Raw genomic sequence first — 24,608 nt, forward strand, 5'->3', positions numbered from 1 at the left:
TCAATCACCACATCTCAACATACATCCAATACATTAGCTATAACATCATAATATCATAGAAAATAATCCATGTACTAAGTCTTGCATGTCATCATGAGAACATAACATCATTGTTATTGCAAAATTCTACATGCCATAAATCTACCTATTATATTAATATTGATTCACAAAAGTATTCCACCTATATGGCTGGAATTTCAGTGTTAGTTTTTTCCATATTTCCTTTTTTAATGTAGCCAATGTGTTTAAAATTGGTTTCTTGTTTCTTGCAGTGAACACGGATTGTTGTAACAAATGTAGATTAATTCAAAAAAAATTACTCCAACCGTAAGGATAATTCCCTAACAATCTATATATTTGGATTTCATTTTCGATAGACATTTCCTTTGGTAATATGTGAAGCTTCCCATTGCACATAAAAATTCAATTTTACATATTCCAATTTATCGTGATTTTTTTCAAGAGAGGGTTAATACGAAAGGCTCAATTTTAACCATAATACTATTTCCTAAATAGTGGATACAACAAAAATCAATATTTCATGAAAAATTGTAATTCTTAATGGTTTATTCATATGCACGCATGTTAAATCAGAGTTCTTCAACCTTTAAAAAAATAAATATTCTTAAATAATCTCTTTAAATAGTATTTTTTTATATGTTATATATAAATATAATTTATCTATATTGATATTATCATAAAATTTATATGCATTATTTATAAAATTTATAGTTTAAGACTAATAATTTAAATATGTATAATTGTGCATGATATTATTGGTTGCAAATCACTGTATCAAGATTCATAAGCTTTAAGGGTTGTAATGAAGCATGGGGACTCATAGGTCATAAGAGTTGCAAGCTATCTAGCTCTGATACCATATGTAACAACCCCGATTTAAAATATGCAACTAGTTAGATCAGTTATGAGATTTATAATCAACACACAACTATTCAACTAATTAGCATAGAATTTCTAGAAACATGAACATAGACAACTTAATTGTAGCGATGATATTCCTTACTTGTGATTCCGGAGTTGAATGCTATTTAAATTTCGCTATCCGCAACAAAGTTTTGGGGATGACTCTCCACCCACACGTAGGCTCGGCTACACGTAATATTTCTACAGTTGGTCACCCCCGAACCCTCAATCAACATACTACTGCAAGAGACTCCTTTGTCTTATAATACTTTTCTCCCAAAAGGATGAATGAAGGAATGATGAATCTCATCTTCCTCATCGTCTATTAAATAGACCAAACAATGAACAAGGGTCTACATGCATACATTCCATGTATCAACACGTAGCTTTATATATTTATTTCAAGTTTTACTTAATTTAATATTTATCTTAATTTAATTCTTTCGTATTTTATTCTTTTTTACTATATTTATAATTCTCTTATTTAACTCTTTCTTATTTTATTTTACTTTTTTTGTTAACTTTTCTTAATTTTTACTATTTTTATAGTTTACTTTTATATATATTTATCTAAAACTCCAGTAATATTATTTACTATTTTATTTATTTATTATTATTATAATTGTTTCATTATTTATTATTTATTTAGTATTATTATCTTTTTTTTATTTATTTATTATTTATTTACCATTATTATATTTTCTTGATTGTTTATCATTTATTTGCTTACATTTTAATATTATATTATTTTATTTATTATTATTGTTATTAGGGGACATTACACTCTCTCCTAGTGACTTGCCAATATGGTTTTATTAAACAAACCAGTGTTGCTCAGATGTCTTCCCAAATTTCAAGTTGAACCTGCTAGAGTATATAATCCTCTGAATGTAGTTGGCCTGGTTTAAACAATATATGCGTGTTGAATGGCATTAATGTCTAATCCTTTTAACTGAACAACTGATTCCACGTGTCCCTTCAATGTATGTAGTTCTCTCAACAGCATCAACATGTTTATCCATTCCCCGACAAAATGGTCAAGTGAAGCATAACTCAAATATTCTAGATGAATAACTTGAGTATACTTTCTTGCATGAAGCAAATGGAAGGGATCACTCGTGTGCAGTATTTTAAAACAATTGTTCTTTCCCAACGTTGTTTCCAAAATACAAGTTTTTTTTCTCCTATAATTGAATAGGCATGAGGACTGAGTTTTTGGTTTCACTGATCATCAAACAATTGCAAATATCATGAACAAGTTCTTCTTGCTTCAAATCATTAGTGAAATGGAATTGAATGCAAGCCATGTAGATTTGCCTAAATAGTAAAACTTGTGCAAAACACAGAGAACACACTTTTTTCTTAGGGCATGGTATTTAGAACCTTAAAATCATTTTCAAAATGCAAAGATTCAAATCAATTTGATTTTTCTCATGAAATAGGATTAGGGCGATAACATAGACTCTAAAAGCATTATACATTTCCATGATTTGTTACCTTGCAATTTATGCACATCTTCTGGCTTGCCCTGCAATCATGGATGAATGCCCAACAAAAGTGTAGGCATCAGGAGCAATCAGACCATGTAAAGTTATTTGACCAAGTGCTCATTTGGCTTCTCTGTCCTCTCTTCCATAATCCTTCTTTATCATGAAATTTGTCTATATGATGTCATTGTTACCAAAATGAGCATTTGAAAGAGAAGAATATATGCTCCACAGAAAATTTTCTGACACATAACAAACAAAAAACCTATGAAGAGTGGAGAACGCCCAAAACCGACCTTCCTCTCAAAGAGCAATTCTCAAGCTTGTCCACTAAGAGTGTAATGCACTGCAAACTTGATTATATCTAAAGGAACATAGAATACCACACTGTAAAGCCAGATCACTCCAGCCCATCCCCATCCAATGAATTTTATAGAAGCAAATCCCCAGTGCGCATCTACTGTTATAAACTTTGCAATCTGAAAATAAGATATTTAAACATGAAATTTGCACAAAGAGATAATATTGGGCTTGAAAGAAGCAACAGTTAAAAAGAAGTTTCTAAAATAATATTTGATCTGAATCATAGATGTTTAATTTTTTTTTTTAAATGGACACTCATATTGTATCAATGTAAAAGTTACCAACCACAGGTTCTAAAGTTTCAATTTTCAAATGACAAGCTTAGTCATAATTACCAGACTGCAAACTAATTAGCAAGATAAAATAATCAAGAAAAAGCTTGGGAGTAAAATCGTGAAAAAATGAGAAAATGGTGCCTTTTTATGGGAGATATAGTGTGCTAATCGAGTCAAACTTGTTAACCATGAAATTGGCTGAGCCCTAGCAGGAGAAAGAAGTTTGACTACCAATCTGAGTCAAACTCACAATTCTGCAAGTCAAACTCTCGATTCCTCTTTCATCAAACTTAGACTTTGGCAATTGTGTTATCTTTGTAATGACATCACATTACAAACAATATTGTGCTCCATAAAGAAAAGATGAATCCCTTATACTTGTAGATCTTGGTAATTGAGTTACTCTTGCTTCATCAGTTTGCAACCTACCATTTGCTTTGCTCTTTCAAATATTGTACTTGGGGAAATGTTCATCCACATTAAATAATGGATAAATGTTTCAGATATACAAACACTGGTGTATAAGATGCAAAGCAACACACAACACCTACACAAAGTAGGATTCGAAGAATAATCCTCTTAATCTAGATAGGTCCGTTCAAGTCTCAATAATAAAATATTTTTATAAAGTGCCTATATGTGTGCTTTCTAAAGATCAAATATTTGTATAATTTTTTTGAAATAACATGTACAAGCTCATAGAGGCCATATATCTTTACAAATGGGTATCTTCTCAGATGGCCATGGGCTTTGAGTCACCTCTGTCCGTGAATCTTTTTGTTGGCTACTCTTCTCAGTATTCATTTAGTTCTTCAAGTAACAATACAATCATCGATGGCCTGCCTGATTCCCTGATGTGGGAGCATCTGACTGAAAAAGGCGACAACTGGGAAACGACTTTTTTTTCTTTTTTCTTTTTTTTACTGAAAAGAAAGGAAAACATTTTGAGTTTCTGTTTTATTTTGTTTTATTTAAATTAAGGTTGACTCAGCCATTGTTCTTTAAAACTTAGGCAAGCAAATTAAGATAGGATTAGTTAGGAACATGTTTAAAGAAATTATTAGATAACTGAAAGGTAACTGAGGTACAGTTCCTCAACTGTAAAGAAACTGCTAGTAATGCATTGAAAAAGAAAAACTAGAGCTCATTAAGGGGCTGCCATCTAAAGAGAAGAGATAGCTCAGAATTTGTAATTTACAATTGTCTTGAATCTCTATAAAAGCAATAAATCTAGAACCTGTCATTAAGGAAGTAGGACAGTTTCTTTCCCCTTGTGCATAAATATTTCAGGCATTGTATTGAAAGTATTGAAAGTAAGACAGTGACATAACTCATTAAGAAGTCGAATGGCATCAACAAGGAACTTGTGATAGAAGGCCTCTCAGACCAGGAACCAGACAAAGGAAAAACCAACATAGACAATACAATTTTTTTCCTTCCTCAACAACAACACTAGGTACTTTTATATTCATCATTTCAGCAAAACTGTGCATTCATTTCATTTCAAAATTTAACAGTTCATGGTACAAATTATACAACCCAGAAACTGTGGAGGGTTCTGAAACCCATGCAAAACCAAAAATTACAATTCACGGGCTAATACTAGTCAAACAGTGAGGGCATGAAAACCCCTGAAACCACACACATACATGGAAGAATCAAAACCCCAAGGATTATACCTAACTACAGACAGAGCAAGCAACAAAGTAAGCAAAAGAAAGATACAGCCACGGAAAGACCCTACCCAGATTTTCCCTAAGCTTGCGAAAACTTCTAAGGACGAGGTCGTGGAGCAGTGTTTCCCTGGAATGACCTGCACACCACCACAAAATAGAGCAGCAGTTAGGTAGGACCACGAGACCAAAACATAGTGAACAAATAAGGAGTGAAGATTTATCTAGAGGAGGTCCGATTTCGCGATAAAGGACGAGAGCCAAGACCCAAAACAGAGGGTTTCTCCCAACATAAATTCCATGAGAGAGTTTTGCCTACTCACCAAGGAGCCAGAAGGTTAGAGCCTTAAAAACGAAAGGAGAAATTACAACTGGAACAAGAAGATTATCTGAGAACAAGTTCGTTGAGCCTTTCTATGTAGTAGTAAGGCGAGAACCTATGTTTGTAGAGCGAAATCATCACCAGACCCAACATCAAGAAAACAATCATCGCAAAATAGAGCAGAGACAAAGTATGAGCCAGGTGACAGAGATAAATCGACTTGCAGGTGGGAAATTGACCTGAAACCCTCCAAGAACCAACGAAGCAAACCACCACAGGGAGCAATCAAAGGCACAGCGCCAACAAACTACCATAGGGAATAAGCAAGGCACAACATTAACAAACCACCATACAGGACAAGCAAGGCACAATGCTTACCAACCATCACAAGAACCAAGCGAAAGCACCAAGCACCCATAGAGCCGAACCAGACCACAACAATGCAAGAATGAATTCAAAATACCCTCAGCAGGTGTGATAGACCATGTTTGCAAACCCGAGGCCAGTACGAAGGGCAGGACGAAAAACATAAAACACATTACAACCTCACACCAAAACCATTCCACTGTCTTAAATTCGAAAACAATAAGAGTTAAACGGACGTTGCTACGTGTCCCTCCTCGGGATCACCACCAATTTTTGGTATTAGAGCAGTTTGTTCCTTTCTCTCTGTAAGGATGGAGGTAGGAAGAAGGCGTCGAGAAAGAGCCATTAGAAGAGTAGCAGATGAAGGGTTATGAGAAGAAATTAGGACTTTAACTGCATGTTTGACCCCAGTGGAAGCAGGAAGGCGTAGAGATCCAGAAGGTGGGGATGACAGTGAGGAGGAAAACACAGCCACGATGGATGGGTCAGATGACGAAGGACCAAAGATTAAACTATTGATGTCAGTTTTGTTGGCTCGCAGCAAGCCAAGACCGAAGCTCTCTAATTATGATGGCAGTTTGTCCACAGAGGCATTGTTAGACTGGATAAGTGAGCTAGATAAATATTTTGAATATGAAGAAATCAGTGAAGACAAGAGGATTAGGTTTTCTGTCACCAAGTTGAAGGGACATGCAGAACTATGGTGGGATAGTGTACAGGCAAAAAGGAGGAGATTGAACAAACCATTGATTAAAAAATGGGACAGGATGATTGCTAGAATGAAGAGTAAATCTCTACCTAAATATTATCATATTGCCCTTTATAGACAAGTACAGAACCTGAGGCAAAGAATGATGACCGTAAAGGAATATAATGAAGAATTTTATAAATTAAACCTGAGAGCTGGTTATGTTGAAGATACCCCTGAGAAAACAGTGAGGTTTGTAAATGGTCTATGGATGGAGATCCTAGACGAAATTAGTATTCTTTCCCCTAAGACCATAGAGGAAGCCTATCAGAGTGCTTTGAAGGTGGAGGAAAATATTGCTAGGAAACAAAATGCTAGAAGAGGACGTAGTTCTGGTAGAGGTCGGGCACAGAACTTTGGCAGAGGTAGGACTACCAACGGCAATGAAGAGGGAAGTAGTTCGAAGACTTTGCAGCAGACTGAAAGGGAAGGTAACACTAGAGGAGGAAGGTCATACCAGCGAGGAAGAGGTAATGGCAGCGGCAGAGGAAATTCCTATCAGTGTTACAAGTGTCACAAGTGAGGACACAGGTCCTTTGAATGTCTTGAAAATGAACAAACTAGCCATAGGGAAGCATATGTCGCTCAACCCGATGAAGCAAAGGCACCACCACAGGAGGTGGAAAATATGCTAGAAACTGGGGAACCATATATTATGCAGCAACATAAGCTGAACCGTAAACATGCGAAGTGGGTGGAGTACCTGCAGAGTTTTACATTTGTGTTGAAACACATCAACGGTCAAGCCAACAAAGTGGCAGATGCATTAAGCAAGAGGAATTTGATCCTACAGGAAAGTACGATACAAGCATTAGGATTCGAACATCTTAAAGACTTGTATAAAACAGATGCAGATTTTAAGGAAGCCTATGAAGCTTGCCAAAATCCATTGTTGAGAGAACAGTTCATGGCCAAACTATAATATGCAGGAAGGGTTGCTATTCAATGGAAGGCAGTTGTGTATTCCAGAATGTTTTATGAGAGAGAACTTAATCCAAGAAAAGCATAATGGAGGTTTAGCCAATCATTTTGGCATAGACAAGACCTTGGATCAGTTGAGCCACTTTTACTATTGGTCGAAGATGCATAGATATGTACAAAGGTTTGTGACTAGATGCAAAGTGTGTCAACTTGCAAAGGGACACAACCAAAACACAGGGTTGTATACGCCCTTACCTAGTCCGAACAGATCATGGAACTCAATCAGTTTAGACTTTGTCTTAGGTCTGCCGAAGACACAATGGGGATTCGATACCATCATGGTGGTGGTGGATCGTTTCACCAAAATGACACATTTCTTTCCGTGCAGGAAAACCAATGATGCAACACATGTAGTGCATTTGTTTTTCACAGAGATAGTCAGATTACATGGCTTGCCGAAGTGTATTATTTCGGACTGAGACATTAAGTTTAAAGGACATTTTTGGTGGACCTTATGGAAAAATTAAACACCAAACTAAATTTTAGCTCAGCTTATCATCTGCAGACCGATGGCCAAACTGAAGTGGTGAATAGAAGTCTAGGAAATCTATTAAGGAGTTTGGTTGGAGAAAATTATCGACAGTGGGATCATGTGCTTGCACAAACGGAATTTGATTATAACGATTCGCCCAACAGAAGCACGACCAGTAGTCCTTTCCAGATCCTATACGGAATGCACCCACGTGGAGTACATGAGTCATGGGATTAGGGTCAGTTGGAGCGCAGGAGTGTTGATGGTGAATATTTCGCAAAGGGAATTAGCAATATTCATGAACAGGTGAAATTAAAATTACAAGACAACAGCCAAAGATAGAAACAGAAAGAAGATTTGAAAAGGCGGGAGGTACAATTCAATGTAGGAGACTTGGTATTAGCACACCTATGCAAGGAGAGGTTTCCTAAAGGTGAATACAACAAGTTAAAATGGAAGAAAATTGGGCCTTGCAGGATTCTTCGGAAGTTTTCTGCGAACGCTTATGAATTGCAGTTACCCCCAGGTATAGGAATTTCACCCATTTTTAATGTGGCAGATCTGTACCCCTACATTGCGGCAAATGAAGAAGACAGTTCGGAAAGACGAACACGAGACACCCAGAATGAGAACGACTCGTGGATTAAACAAATGCCCCCAGCAAAGCCTTTAGAGATCGAACATATCCTAGACACCCAGGTGGCCAGACGGACTCGAAGGAAAGAATATTTGTGGTACCTAGTCAAGTGGAAGGGTCATCCTATTGAAGATAGTTCTTGGTTAGATGTTGGCCAGATTCGGGTACTCTATTGAAGAGCTCATGGACAGGAGCCATGAGTTTAATTTACCTCGGGAGCCCAATGTAGGAGCATCTCACTAAAAAAGGCGACCGCTGGGAAATGGTTTTTTATTTTTATTTTTATTTTGCTCAAAACAAGGGAAAACATTTTGAGTTTCTATTTTATTTTGTTTGATTTAAATTAAGGCTAACTCAGTCATTGTTCTTTAAAAGGTACACAAGCAAATCAAGATATGATTAGTTAGGAATATGTTTAAAGAAATTGTTAGATAACTGAAAGCTAACTGAGGAACAGTTCCTCAACTGTAAAGAAACTACTAGCAATGCATTGAAAAAGAAAAACGAGAGCTCATTGAGGGGCTGCCATCTAGAGAGAAGAGAGAGCTCAGAATTTGTAATTTACAATTGTCTCGAATCTCTATAAAAGCAAATAAATCTAGAACCTATCATTCAGGAAGTAGGATAGTTTTTTTCCCTTGTGCATAAATATTTCAGGCATTGTATTGAAAGTATTGAAAGCAAGACAGTGACATAACTCATTAAGAAGCTGAATGGCATCGACAAAAAACTTGTGACAGAAGGGCTCTCAGACTAGGGACCAGACAAAGGCAAAACCAGCATAGACAATACAATTTTTTTCCTTCCTCAACAAAAAAATCAGGTACTTTTATATTCATCATTTAAGCAAAATTGTGCATTCATTTCATTTCCAAATTTAACAGTGCATGGTACAAATTATACAACCCAGAAACCGCGGAGGGTTCTGAAACCCATGCAAAACCAAAAATTACAATTCACAGGCTAATACTAGGCAAAAAACGAGGGCATGCAAACCCCTGAAACCTTACTAATACTAGTCAAACAGCAAGGACATGAAAACCCCTGAAACCACACACATACACAAAGGAATCAAAACCCCAAGGGTTATACCCGACTACAGACAAAGCAAGCAACAAAGTAAGCAAAAGAAAGATACAACCACGAAAAGACCCTACCCAGGTTTTCACTAAGCCTGCGAAAACTTCCAAGGACGAGGCCATGGAGTAGCGTTCCCCTGGGATGACTTGCACACCACCACAAAATAGGGTAGCATTTAGGTAGGGCCACCAGACCAAAACACAGTGAACAGATAACCAAGAGAGGAGTGAAGATTTACCTGGAGGAGGTCTGATTCCGCGACGGAGGACGAGAGCCGAGACCCGCAACAGAGGGTTTCTCCCAATAGAAATGCCATGAGAGAGTTTTGCCTACTCACCAAGGAGCCAAAAGGTTAGAGCCTTAAAAACAAAAGGATGAATTGCAACCGGAACAAGAAGATTACCTGAGAATGAGTTTGCTGAGCCGTCTTGTGTAGTAGCAAGGTGAGAACCTGTGTTTGCAGAGCCAAATCATCACCAGACCAGCATCAAGGAAACAATCATTGCAAAACAGAGCAGAGACAAAGTACGAGCTGGGTGATAGAGATACATCGACTTGCAGGTGGGAAATCGACCTGAAACCCTCCAAGAACTAGCAAAGTAAACCACCATAGGGAGCAAGCAAAGGCACGGCGCCAACAAACCACCATAGGGAACAAGAAAGGCACAGCATTAACAAACCACCCTATGGGACAAGCAAGGCACAACGCTTACCAACCATCACAAGAACCAGGCGAAAGCACCGAGCACCCATACAACCGAACCAGACCTCAACAATGCAAGAATGAATTCCAAATACCCTCGGCATGTGTGATAGATGTGTTTGCAAACCCGAGGCCAGTACGAAGGGTAGACCAAAAAACATAAAACACATTAAAACCTCACACCAAAACCCTACCACTCTCTTAAATTCGAAAACGATAAGAGTTAAACAGTCGTCGCCACTTGTCCCTCCTTGGGATCACCACCATTCCCCCATTTATGATATTAGCCTCTCTGAAATTGTTTTCTAAAGACAAGCAGGACTTGAGGGTTGGAGAGTTTGAGGAGGCTAGCCAATTTGTACCTATGCTAAATATGGGGTTCAGTGCCAAGAATGGTGGGTTTTGTGAGCTCCAAAGAAGGAAACTAACCTTGAGTTAAAGGTGGGGAAGAGGGAAGATGCAATTGGTGTTCCTTTTCAGATGAATGTGACACATAGCGATGATGAGAATGGACCTAAGCTGCAAAAGGATCCATACTGGGAGGATCTGGACTTGGAAGACAGACAAAGCAATAAGAATTCAGCAATTTATTTAGACAATGTTATTCGTACCGATATTTTTAATGAGGTGTTGCTCTGTGGTGGTTGGAATGGTAGAAAATTTACGGACATGCAAGTGCAAGTGTGAAAATTGTTCAAAATGGGTCCGTGAAAGGTTCACAAGGTTCAAAGACTGTTGGGAAGAAGAAAGGGAAAAAGGAAGTGGTGGATATAAGATCTCTTCTTATTTGTGCGCAAGTTGTGGCAGTAGATGATACTCGAGGGGCCAATGAGACTTTAGAGCAGATTAGGCAACATGTGTCCACTTATGGAGATGAGTTGCAATGCCTGGCGAATTATTTTGCAAATGGTATGGTAACTGTTGGAGAATCTAATTCCAACCACATGTTGACTTCAGTCATTTATGGTTGACGTTTCCAATCTAATCTTATTTAAGTGATTTGTAATACTGAGAAGAGTAAGCAAAGTGAGTCCTGTGCTCCACATATTGTTCTCTTCAATTTTTGTCATGGTATCAGATCTCAGCCTGTGTAAGACTCCTTGAGAGCAACAGAGAGAGATGAGTTTTCATAAGACTCCATTAGAGAGCAGCAATGTGAGTGAAGAGAAAGTGTAAGCCTCTTTGAGAGAGCAGAAAAAGTTATTGAAGAGAAAGTGCAAAACTCTTTGAGAGAGTAGCACAAGTTTAGAGTAAGCCTCTTTGAGAAAGAACAACATAAGTTTGAAGAATCCCATATATATATATAGAAAGGGACAAGAAAACTAGAAGCCAGCTACTGGAAGGCAAAACAGATTGAAGAATTTCTTTTGGGAGATTAATGCTTTCCATGCGTTAAAACCAGTGCTTTAGTAACTCCACTGACGTTGAGCAGTGAGAGGAGAAAACGCGTTAATCGAAGGTTGCTTGAAACAATTTTAAATTGGCACGGGTTGGCTGTGATGAACAACACATTAGAGCGCTAGCACTACCCTTCAAAGTCGACGGAAGAGTTAGCACGCGGTTTTTTCTCATCCCACAGAGCATTACCAGTGATTTAAAAAAAAAAAATGAATGTTCACAAGGCACGAAGCTGAAAAAGTCAAGGGATTGGGATTCGCTAGAAAAGTAAGGTAATGGCGGTTGTGTTATAGCTTTCCAGCGAAACTAACCACCAAATAGGAAGCGGGGACTTATTTTTTATTTAGAAAAAAATAGTGGTTTAGAGAGTTATTTTTTATGAGAAGGCATGAGACTTCCAAACAAAAAAGGTTTGCGTGATTACTTAAAAGGGCTTTGGGCGTATTATTTTAAAATAGCTCATGTATTTGGTTTTTAAAGGGCTTCCGCATGTGAATATTTTGTTGCTTATATAATGGGGTGGCATTGTTAAAAGAGCCGTGGATTTTTTTAAGAAAATATATTGAAGTTTATTTTAAAAAGGGATAGAATTTTTATTAAGGCTTATTTAAGAATTTTTTAAGTTTTGAAAAGGAGATTAAAGAGAAAAAAGGGTTTATTGTTCCAATTGGTTCTAGATCATTGTAATTTTTTTACGAAAGCTTTCTGAAGTTGTGTAGCAAAGAAGTCTGTCTTTATGTTTGAAGTTTGATTTTTTTGTTGAGTCGCATTCTGTCAGCAATTAAATGGGAAAAGCCAAGTGGTTGAGAAAATCAAAGCGACTACATGAGATGTTTGAGATCTTTTCACATCTGGAAGTAAAGGGGCAAAAGGATGCCTTTGCATTGAAATGCATAAAAGAATCTGTCGATGACAACATTCTACCCCTAATTTCAGAAACCAAGACAGCCAAAGAAGCTTGGGATACCCTTGAAAGGTGTTTTGGTCCGAGAGGGAGTATTGAAGTTGATGACGAAGATGGATCTAGCAGCAGACCTACATCCAAATGAATGGATTGTTGAAACCCACTGTGCTCAGCCACTTTGACAAGTCACGATCATGCTTGCCATCACTAATTGAATAAATAAATTCATGTAACTGATTCACTGGTTATCATTTGTATTATTATATATAATATATAAGAGGATAAAAGATTAATCCGACATTGAGGAGCCTTTGGGAAGACCCAGAAAAACAAATAAAGAAAAGGTCGTCATGAAATTTCGCATGTAATTGCCACACTTGTATGACTATAACCACTTCAATTGAATCTCAATAAAGGATAGAAAATCTACATAGAGCTATAGATTTTGATAAAGTATTCAAGCTAAAAATGTAGGTACAATCGAGGGATAGCGATGGCAATGGTTAGGGTTTGCTCGAGCAGAGCTCTGGTGGCTGCCATTTCGGTTCCTAAACCCGTCTCAGGGGCCGAAGGCGATCCAGGTTTCGGGATAATGGTGAACACTACTGGTAGGTTGCCTATATCGCAAGCGCCGACAGTGAAATGGTCTGTCTTTCGCAGTCAAACGCCCCAAATCTACCCAGATCTGAGCGGCTACGTATCTGTGGGGTCTGCAGTCACAAGGAATCAAGCGATCTTGGATCGGGGACGAGAGATAAGCTTTTAGCGAGACCGTGAGGAGAGGGAAACAACGGAAGCCCTTTTTTCTGCGTGGTTATATGAGGAGGGTCTTCTATTGCGAAAGATCGAAATCCTGAAATGCGCACTTGAACAAATAAGACCTTGTGCCGTATGGCGTTTAGAGGATAGGCCCCGTAAAATCAAGAATGCTCGGAGAAACGACAGGGGGGGACTGCATGATGCAGATCCGCTCCCTCTTTCAACGCATGGATCCAAACATTGTAGTCTTGGCTTGGATCTACACTTTCTAGCCTCTATCCGAGTACAGTTTGATCCCAGGCAGCAGATCGAAGGCAATAATCATAGATCGTGCAGAGTTTCTGCAGATCTAGACATGCACAAGGAAAAACGAACAAAAACAGGGCCAGATCTGGAGTTTTGCTTGCAGCCAGAGCAGGTAAAAACTAATTGTTTTCAGATTCTGATTAAACCCCCTCAAGGGAAAACTCGACTTGTGTGGGTTCATGCAGGAAGCACCTCCATGCAGCTGAAACAACAAATATGGGCAGAAATGGGATACCCTGTTCAGATCCAACATCTGGTCAGTGGTAGGCGGTCTCTCCAGGACTGCAGATCGATGGAAAGCTATGAGATTGGACCAGGATCAATCATTACTTTAAACTTCAGATTGAGAGGAGGGGCTCTGCCCCAGGGACAGCCAAGCTCCTCAGGGGGAGACAAAGGGAAAAAAACTGCACCCCAGCACCAACCCAAGGGAGGTTTATCATACAAAAACATTTTACAGGGCAGCAGAGATTCAGGGTCCTCCCCAGATCAAGGCGGACACATACCCAGACCATACATAGTAGATCAGTCAGAGCAAACCCCAGCCTTAAACTTAGACTCTTCAGGGCTTGATGATTTCGTGAATTCCTATGAAACGCAAGCTCTAATTTGCCGGTTCAACAGCTTTTGGCCAAAACCTTTGGATCTATTCCATTGGATCTTCACCAGCTGGACCATGGAATGTGATATTCATCTATGTTCAAAGGGGTTTTTCATAGTAAGATTTACATCCAAGGAAGTCAGAGACACAGTCATCAGTGCTGGGCCATGGTTCTGGGGAACAGCGGGGCTGTTTATGACCCCATGGTTTCCAGATTTTGATCCAAACAAAATGACTGTAACCAAAATGCCGGTTTGGGTTAGACTATACAATCTTCCTCTACACTTCTGGAATGAACGCGTGTTGGAAGGCATTGGGAACAACATAGGGAAATATATCAAAACAGACCTGGAAAGGATTGATGAAAGGATCTACACTTTCGCACGTATCTGTGTGGAAGTAGATTTAAGTAAAGGGCTGCCGGACAATATAAGGCTGATCTACAAACAACAAAACTGGCTGCAAGTACTAGATTATGAAAACACCGCTTTCAGATGTAGGTTCTGTAGGCAGACAAGACACTTGCAAAGCTCATGCCCAGAAGCCAGGAAAGTAAACAATAAAAAGAAGCAGAAAGGGAAGCAGAGGAAAGGATGGCAATTTTCACCCCCAGATTCAGAGGACGAAGAATCAGAAGCAGAGGAGGAAGAGATCCCTGCAGAGAAGACCGAGGTACCTCAAGAAGTAGAGAATCAGAAGGGAACTACATTAGACAACAAGGCAGAGATGACAAACGTAGATCCTAGCACGGGAGGCATCAAACGGCACCACCACTCAGATACTTCAGATTCAGACAAAGAAACTGGCCCACAGAATGCAGAAACACAGTTAGTCATTGCTTCGACCGAGCCCACTCAAGGAGAGTGGCGTAAGGTCGAAAAGAAAAAGGGGAGAAAAACTTGAAGCGTGAGTCTAACTCATTGCCGGATTTCAGTTTTTTGCCTCTTTCTTTCTCTATCCTCCCTTCTCTTTTCTTATTCTTTGTGCACGTTAGTCCTCTAACGTTGCGTGGGGTGCGAAAGCACTGAGCCTCTGTGGCTGTTTACGGAATGCTTCATTGCATCTGCTAGTGTAACTTTTCATTATCTTTTTAATAAAAAGTTACCGTTTTTTTCCTTGGAAAAAAAAAATGTAGGTACAATAATGATGAATAAATTGGATCAGCACTTCTAAAATATTAGCAAAGAGGCAGAAAGTATCTACACGCTAAGTGTGTTCCAGATATTCTTCGGCAGTCTACCACCCGAATGAGGATTATGAGAAGAAACTAGTGAATGCCAGTTTTGATCTAAACCTAATATTTGGGTGCAAGTGGACAACTTGCATTATTTCATCTCTTTATCTCTTTTGAGAAAGTCTTTCGATATCTGGGGACCGAAGATATATTAAGACACAACATAAAGTAAATTTCTGCCCACTTTGACAAGTGACAATCACGCGTGCCATCTCTAATTGAATAAATAAATTCATGTAACTGATTCACTGGTTATCATTTGTATTATTAAATATTATATATAATATATAAGAGGATAAAAGATTAATCCGACATTGAGGAGCCTGTGGGAAGACTCGAAAAAACAAATTAAGAAAAGGTCGTCATGAAATTTCGTATGTAATTGCCACACTTGTATGACTATAACCACTTCAATTGAATCTCAATAAAGGATAGAAAATCTACATAGAGCTATAGAGTTTGATAAAGCATCCAAGCTAGAAATGTAGGTACAATAATGAAAGCATCAATAATAAATGAAGATCAATAACATATTCTTACCTTTTCCAAAAAGCATTAGGAATGTCAGAGAAACAATCATTTTTTATTTTCTCTTAAAAATCTTTTAAATAATCATCATGATGAGCCATGGCAAAGGAAACAATTCTTTATTGTTTTGCCTTATTAATAGGTTTGACTGGAGAAACTGTTTTCTTTCTTGGGACAGTAAAGTATTCATTGGTTTTAACAGGAAGAAAAACAGGTTTGTCATTGATGGTTATTCTAAATATCCTTTTGGGATAATCTATTTGGATTGGCAACCATCTAGTAAAGAATTCAGAACCAAGAATTACATTAGCCGGGATTTCGTCCAACTCTAAAAATGTACATTGGACTGGGTTTTCTTGGATCTGTAAAGGGAAATCTATGACTTGGTGCTTGATGTTAAAAATTGATCCAGTGATGGTGGCTCCACCTTCATTAGATTTATCCCAATAAAACGGAGAAATTGCTAAATGTCTGGCTAAGTTAAGGTGGGCTCCAGAGTCTAATAAACAATCTAAATAATAAGGTTTCAAATCAGGAGGACAAAATTACAAAGTTATATGCAGTTTGGGCTGACTCATCAGGGCTATGGTTTTTCCTGGATAGCTGGATGAATCAAATTCAGGTCCAAAATATTCTTTCTCTGTATAACCCGCTTGTTCTTCTTTTCAGAAATGTTCATCCATAGTTTTTTCTAGATCTTCATCGGATGAATTTTCAACTTCTTTTTCTAATGACTAGAGTGCTTGCTTTAAAGAAGTGACTTCAGAAGCTAAAAGCCGAATCTTATCTTTCTTATCCTTGATCTGTGACTTATATGATTCGCAAGTTTCTCTCTTAACCTTTTGTCTGATTGTATGCATGGATGGATGAGATGCGTACATTTCATCTTCATGCTAGTCTAAAGAAAATGAGTATTTCATTTCTTTCTCCTTTTGTTTGTCTGAAATTTTACTAGCTGATGGTGTGTTGTACTTGATTTGATTCTCTAATTCTGTAATATGATTTTGGAGATGCATTCTATGTCCCATCTTATAAGGAGGTGTTTCTTCTAACTCCTTCTTTAATTCTAGCAGCTTATTTGATCTAAGAAACATGAAAAACTGGTATGGTTGTAAGCTATCATTTTTTGAATGAGAACTTTGTTCTAGTTCTTCATTTTCTTCTTACTCTTCATCTTGACCATCAGGATAAAAGATTTCTCCTTCTGGTTCTTTATTTATATCACAAAAGAACAAGTCCCAGTACTTGGGTTCAAGTTGGTCTTCTAGAAGTTCAGCATAAGCTGTTAGCCTTCCTTTCTTCATTTTTTGTGGGCAAGCATTGGCCCAATGTCCTTCCTTATTGCAAATGAAACACCTGACTGTTTTGGCTGGCATGCTTCGTCATCTAAAGAAAGCTTTTTACTTCTGGAAACCTTTCTTTCCAGTTGTGTAAGACCTTGTGGATGAATATGGTTTCTTCCACTCTGATTTGGATGACCATTTGTTCTTTGGCTTGCATGAGCAATGCTTTGGGTCATCTTTATTGAATGTTCCCTTCCCCCAATTGGGCATCTGACCGATTGTAGAGCAGACATAGCTACTAAACATTTTGTCATATTTTTTAAACTCTTTCTACATCCGTTTAGCCAAGCAATGTTCTTGTATCACAAATTTAATGTGATCTTGTGCTTCAGCTAAAGTCATACCATTGAAAGAGATATGTTTATCTCGGAAGTACTGCATTACTGCATTTGGTAATGTTCCTAGCATACTCTGAATATATCTGCGGATGAAGGCAGGGTCTAGGTAGGCATTTCCTTTGATAAGCCATTCTTGCATTTGGCAAAAAATATGGATCTAATAATGTTATTTTGCCTAGTTGGTTAGAGAGGAAAAGATCTCTGTAATGATCAGGATCATGATCTACTGAAGCACCAACAAACTGTACTCTGAGCACAAGTAATAACTAATTGATAGGATCTGCATGACCTAAAAATTCTTCTCATGCTTCTGCTGAAGCATAATGCCACCATGTATGTGCAAGACCTCCAAAACCATTAACAATTTCTTGTGCAATGCTTCGCAAAGTCTGTGTTGGATCTTCTGCTCTCTTTTTTGTTGACCAACTAGCCATTAATGTAATAGAATTTTCTATTTCAATTTTTGGTTGGTAGTTCAGTAGGAACATGGGTTCCTGTGGCATGGACTGTATAGCACTATTGATTTCAGCTGCATTAGTGTTGCTTGCTAACATTGGGAGTATGTCTTTTCTTGAGGAAGATTCTCCCATAGAGTTCATGGTTCTTGTTTCGGGAAGACTAGGAACTGTTTGTACTGGTCTTGGTCAAGTGCAGGGCCCTTTTCTTGCACCTGTTGCAAGAAGGAGATTGATGTGAAGACTGCATCATCAGCGTCTTCATCTAGCTCTTCTTCTCTAAAATTCCATTCTGGGAGCTCAGAACCAACTAAGCTAAAACTAAATGTTCTTTTTAGCTTAGTTTCAGGATTATCTGAAAATAATGCAGATGTCCTCATTTTATCCATTACAGATGAATAATTTGGTGAAGGTTTCTTTGTTCCTAATTTTCTTAGTAAAGGAACCTGGATGGATAATAGTTGTTCAATAGCGACTAGCCTTTTATCAAGTTTCTCATTGGCTTGAGCTAAGTCATCTATTTGATGTTCTAGCAGTTCAGATCTAGCTAGAATCTTTTCACATAGTGCTTTTTCTTCTATTATAACTGTCATTGTGACTTTAAGCACGTCTCTATGCAGATCATCTATGTTCTTAGACGTGAGATCTAACTATAGATTGGCATATTTCAGCTGTGAAGTGTTAGTGCTTGAGGAAATGGTTTTTGGCACTATAAAATAAGGGAGAAATTCCCTTTTCTTTTGACCATCATCATCAAATTGCCTAAATGGGATGTGAGGCAAATTTCTTCCTAAGATGAAGCTTTCTTCTCTGGTGGTGAATTTTTCAGTCTTTGAAAATTCTTCTCTTGGGAGTAAAGAAAACATGAAGAATTGATGTGATTTCTTTTCAGGGGTTTCAGTACTCTTCCCCAGTTTGTGACTTTCTCTCGCATGTATGCCAAAGCTATCTATCAGCTGGTTACAGGAAGGACACTGCTGATGCTAACCTTGATGCTCTCTAACTAGCTCTCCAGTAAATGAGCTAGTTGAAGGAAGTTCAGAAACTCCCCTTGGTATCTTCTGAATTGCTTCTAGAACTACAGGGTTTGTCCTAAAAGACTGAGTAACGTGGCTAAAGGTTACTGGTTTTGTCTTTGGTTGGATTTTAGCCAGTTCTTTATTTTGGGAAACTTGGCTGTATTTGCAGTACTGTGATTCCCATTCAGAAGGACATGAAATTCCAGTCCACTCAAATGTAACAGGTGTTGTGGATTTACTGGAAGCTGATTCCACTTCGCCTACAAGTTGTGAAGTATTTCTTATATGGGCTTGTAGAGGTGGAAGACTACCATTGCCAAATCTGACAATGGTAAGGGTTTTGAGTTGTATGATTAATGAATTTACAGACATGTCAAAACCTTGTGGATGGATATAAGCCTGAAGGAACTGGTAGATATAAGGATCATCCAGTGATACAGAATACTTTGGATAAACAGTTCTAAATGCGGGACCGTCATGGAGGGGACTGGCAAAACCGCCAAGTATAGCATCTCATAATTTATTGTGTCTTGTATCAAAATGACACATACGCTTTCTATATCTAATTGTGGCTTTACAAGAGGATTAAGACCAAATCTTATTGCTCCAAGACAATACTTGAAACCTTTAAACTTTCCCCATTCGATTTGGGATTTCTCAAGCAATGGTATTTGTATTGGATTGCCTTGAGATGTGAATGATATATCTACAGAGTTCTGTCGAATTTGAGTCTTTGCATGATATTTATATAATGGCATATTATATACTTGGTATGGCAAAATAGGAGGTATTTGCCAATTTGAGTCTGCATCAATCTCATTTGATGTTATAGTTGAAGCAGAACTACCTGCTTCTCTGTATGAGCCTCTTTTATCTAATAAAGAAGTCATAGGAGTAAGAGTTTCAATTTCTACTTGGGAGATTTCAGCCATTTCTAGATCCATTTGAAGTACAACTACCGAGCTTACCACTGATCCAACTGCCTTATCCAACAAGACTTACAAACACAGTCTCGGGCTCAATACAAGTCCTCTCCTCCAACTACATCTAAAGTTGAAACAACATAAATTTACTGGTTTTGATACAAGAAACTGGTGAATGTGAGTTTTGACCAAGAAACTAGTTATTGTATATTGTATATTGCATTTGGGCGTGTCGCAAAGATCGGTCGGAAGGCCAGAGGCTTTCAGATTATTGTGCAACATGTCCATGTATGCCAAATTCTGTAGCGAGCCAAAGCCCTGTGGAATTCGACCACTTAACATGTTGTCCTCAATATGGAACTGCCACAGTGTGGGCCAGGGCATGAAGCCGCGGGGGATTTCACCAGTGAATCTGTTGGAGAAAATGATGAGGTTGAAGTGTTTCCTGCTTGAGCACAGATCCGACGGGATGGCTCCCGTGAAATATTGATTCGAGGAAACCTCAAGTCTCTTGAGCTTGCGGTTTCTCCTGGAGGCATGTTGGAAATAATAATACCAACCACCGCGTTAAACAAGCTGACAAAAACAATGCTTGCCCAATCAACCACTGCACTGTTTCAATTTTGTTTCCTGGCAAAAGGACAAAAGTCAGAACAGAAGTTCAGAGCGGACCATTTCGCAACACATCACAGAAGTTAAAGCATTTAATGAAGTTTAATAAATAAGTATGGGAAAACATTCATTTCACGACTTTTGCCCACACTCCACAACACCTGCAAGTTTAGAGAATCATTTACGATGTGAAATCCCCCGGTGGCGTATTAAATATTTTCTCTGTCATGTAATTAATGTCACATTTGTATGTTAAGATAAATATGCAAGTAAAAGTCATTTGTAATGTTGGGCATGTTGGGAAAGTTAGACGGGGAGAGTTTGAGATGGTGAGGAGAAAATCGTGGAGGAAATATTGGTGGGCGTGTAAAAACCAATTTTAAGGAGTTTTAGAGAAGTTTACTCAGTAATGCGTAAATCACAGTTAGTTTGTTGTGTTTTTCACTTGGCATTGCAACCTCCATTTATCACACAAATGTAATTTCTTTACGTTTTAACATATAATAGAAGGTATGGTCAGTTGGGTTATGGTTTTAATATTACACAAGTAAATTTCTGCAACCTCTTTTATTTTACTCTGTTTTTTTTAGTCAACTCTATGTTTTAATTAAATCCCTGTGTGGTTGTGATATCCTGGCCGCAACCTAAGATTTAGGTTTCCGCAACTAAAGTTGACATTACCTACTTGACTAGTGTCATTGTCAACAGCATAAGCTGAATATGTCGCAGCAATAGCAGCGACATGTCAGACAGTTTGGATGAGAAGGATGTTGAGGGATTTTCGGCGTGACCAAGAGGGAGGGGCAACTATTTTTTGCGATAACACATCCACAATTGCATTATCAAGCATATTGATACTAAATATCATTTTATCAGAGAGTTGATTAACAATGATGAAATTGTGTTGTAGCACTTCAGTTTGCTGAATTTTCACAAAGTCATTGGCATGTGAAAATTTTGTTTATCTCAGAGATTGTTTGAGAATTGTCAGTGGCGGCAGATGTGATTAAGGGGGAGTGTTGGAAATAATAATCCCAACCACCGTCTTAAACAAATTGATAAACACCATGCTTGCCCAGTCAACCACTACACGATTGCGATTTTGTTTGTAGGTAGAAGAACAAAATTCAGAACAGCAGTTCAGAGCGGACCATTCCGCAACACATCACAGAAGTTAAAGCATTTAATGAAATTTAATAAATAAATATGGGCAAACATTCATTGCGCGATTGATGCCCACACACTTACAAATTATAACAAAACAGTCACAGGCAGAAACACCAGCAAAAGTGAGACAAAGCTCACACAATTTTCATCAATTCAATTGCTTAATGACATCTCACTTATATAGGAAAACTCACAACTAATTCTTGTTCAACTGCTCATAACTAATTCTGTTCAACTGCTTCATAACTAAATCTATTTCTACATTATTTTCACATCCTCCCTTAATGGAGAAATGGATTCTCTACAATACCTAACTGACTTCTAAAAACTTCAAATTTGATTTTACCAAGGGGCTTAGTAAATATATCAGCCACATTATCCTTGGTGTTACAAAATATCAATCCAATTTCTTTTGACATAATTTTCTCATGTACAAAGTGGTACTGTAACTCAACGTGTTTTGTTCTAGCATGGTAAACTGGATTATGTGCTAATTTGATAGCACTCTGATTATCACAATTGATATATGTTGCACCACTTTGCGCTTATTCAAGATCAGCAAGAACTCTCCGTAACCAAATAGCTTCACAGGTGGCATTAGTTAAAGCTTTGTACTCTGATTCTGTTGATGATAAAGAAACAGTTGGCTGTTTCTTACTGCTCCAAGATACGACCCCTGATCCAATATGAAATGCATAGCCAGAGGTAGATCGTCTGTCATCTGGATTTCCTGCCCAATCTGAATCAGAAAAACCTGTCAGTGCAACATCAGATTCATCAGTATACAAAATACCAAGATTCACTGTTCCCTTTAAGTATCGGAGAACTTTCTTCGCAGCATTCCAGTGATGTCCTGAAGGCTTAGCCATGAATTGACTAAGGATACTGACTGAGTATGCAATGTCTGGCCTGGTAGTGGTGAGATAGTTCAAACTTCCCACTAACTGACGATATAATGTGCCATCTGCCTCTTTCGAACCATCTTCTTTGTACAACTTTGCATTCTGTTCTAAGGGAGTGGACATAGCTTTGCAATCTGTCATATTGAACCTTTTAAGAATCTCCTTTGTATATTTGCTTTGAGTGATCAAAGTTTTCCCAGTTTCTCTCCATACCTCAATGCCTAAACAGTAATGCATTTCACCCAAATCTTTCATTTCAAAAACCTGTGACAACTGAACTTTAATCTCTTCAATTAACTTGTGAGCACTGCCTGTTATAATGAGATCATCCACATATAAAGATATTAAAGCAACATTTCCTTTTTCATCTTTCTTAACATACAAGTTAGGATCATTTTTGCTTTTCACAAATCCATTCTGAAGAAAGAAGGTATCAATCTTTACATACCATGATCCTGGTGCCTGTTTCAAACCATACAATGCCTTTCTTAACCTGCAAACCAGATGCTCCTGTCCCTGTTTGACAAACCCTTCAGGTTGAACCAAATAAACTTCTTCCTGTAAATCACCATTTAGAAAAGCAGATTTGACATCCATTTGATGTATATTCCAATTATGTTTTGTGGCTAAGGCAATCAGTAATCTAATTGTATTCAACTTAGCTACTGGTGCAAAAGTGTCTTCATAATCAATGCCCTCCTGTTGAGCATATCCTTTTGCTACTAATCTTGCCTTAAATTTATCAATTGTACCATCTGCTTTAAATTTTGTTTTATACAACCATTTACTTCCAATTGGAACTTTATTTTCAGGAAGTTCCACTAATTCCCATGTTTGATTTGTCATAATAGAAGCATACTCATCATTCATAGCATTAATCCATGGTTCATGTTGTTTAGCCTGCTCATAATCAATTGGTTCTTCAACATTCATTATATTAGACATTAAGGCATAATCTCTATACCTTTCAGGAAGCCGAGTCTGTCGGGACGACCTTCTTGGTGTGGGTGTTCCATCCATGATTCGTTGGCTTTGAGGTGTATCACCCCCGTGTGATGACTCACTGCTGCTAGATGTGCTCGTACTGCTGCTGTCATCCTGATCCTGTACCTGTACCTGGACCTGTTCCTGTTCCTGCTTAATCAAAGTATCAAGCTTGATATGTGCATCATTAGAAATATGCCATGTATCATTCTTTGTATTACTTTTATCAGTTTGCTCATGAAACAATACATCACGACTTGCAAATAGTTTATGGGAACTTGGATCAAACAATTTATAGGCTTTCTGATCCGTACAATATCCAATGAAAATACACTTGATGGACTTGGCATCAAGTTTTCTTCTGTTAGCTTCAGGAATATGAGCAAAAGCAGTACATCCAAAGACTTTGAAATGACTCACATCAGGTTTATAACCATAAAGAACCTCAAAAGGAGTTTGAAAAACTAATTTCTTAGTGGGACATCGATTCTTCAGATAAACAGTAGTGTTAATGGCTTCTGCCCAGAAACCATTAGAGATGTTCTTACCTTGCAGCATACTACGAGCAGATTCCACCAAGGTTCTATTCCATCGCTCAGTAACACCATTTTGCTGAGTGGTATGTGGCACTGTGAACTGTTGTTGAATTCCATTAGATTTACAATAGGTGTTAAATGCTTTTGATTTATATTCACCCCCTTGATCAGATCTGAGTATTTTGATGCACTTTCCTGTTTGTTTTTCAACCATATTTCGAAACTCTTTAAAATACTCAAATATGTCACTTTTCCTTCTAACAAAATAGACCCAGGTATATCTAGATCTATCATCAATAAAAATAACAAAGTATGAAGCACCACCAAGAGACCTAGTTTGCATAGGTCCACATACATCAGTGTGAATTAATTCAAGTATATCATACTTTCGTTTCTCAGTATGAACAGGAAACTCTTCTCTATGCTGCTTACCAAGTGCACAAGCTTCACATGGTAAGTGTTCACACTTCATAACAGGAAGACCTTCAACCATTGATTTCCTTTGTAACAACGATAAATCATTGTAATTGAGGTGCCCATACCTGTGATGCCATAATTCTGCTGTCGA

The sequence above is a fragment of the Pinus tabuliformis genome, chromosome X (assembly GCF_031772625.1).
Source record: "Pinus tabuliformis cultivar Carrire ecotype Pingquan chromosome X, CPIR1, whole genome shotgun sequence".
Classification (NCBI taxonomy): domain Eukaryota; kingdom Viridiplantae; phylum Streptophyta; class Pinopsida; order Pinales; family Pinaceae; genus Pinus; species Pinus tabuliformis.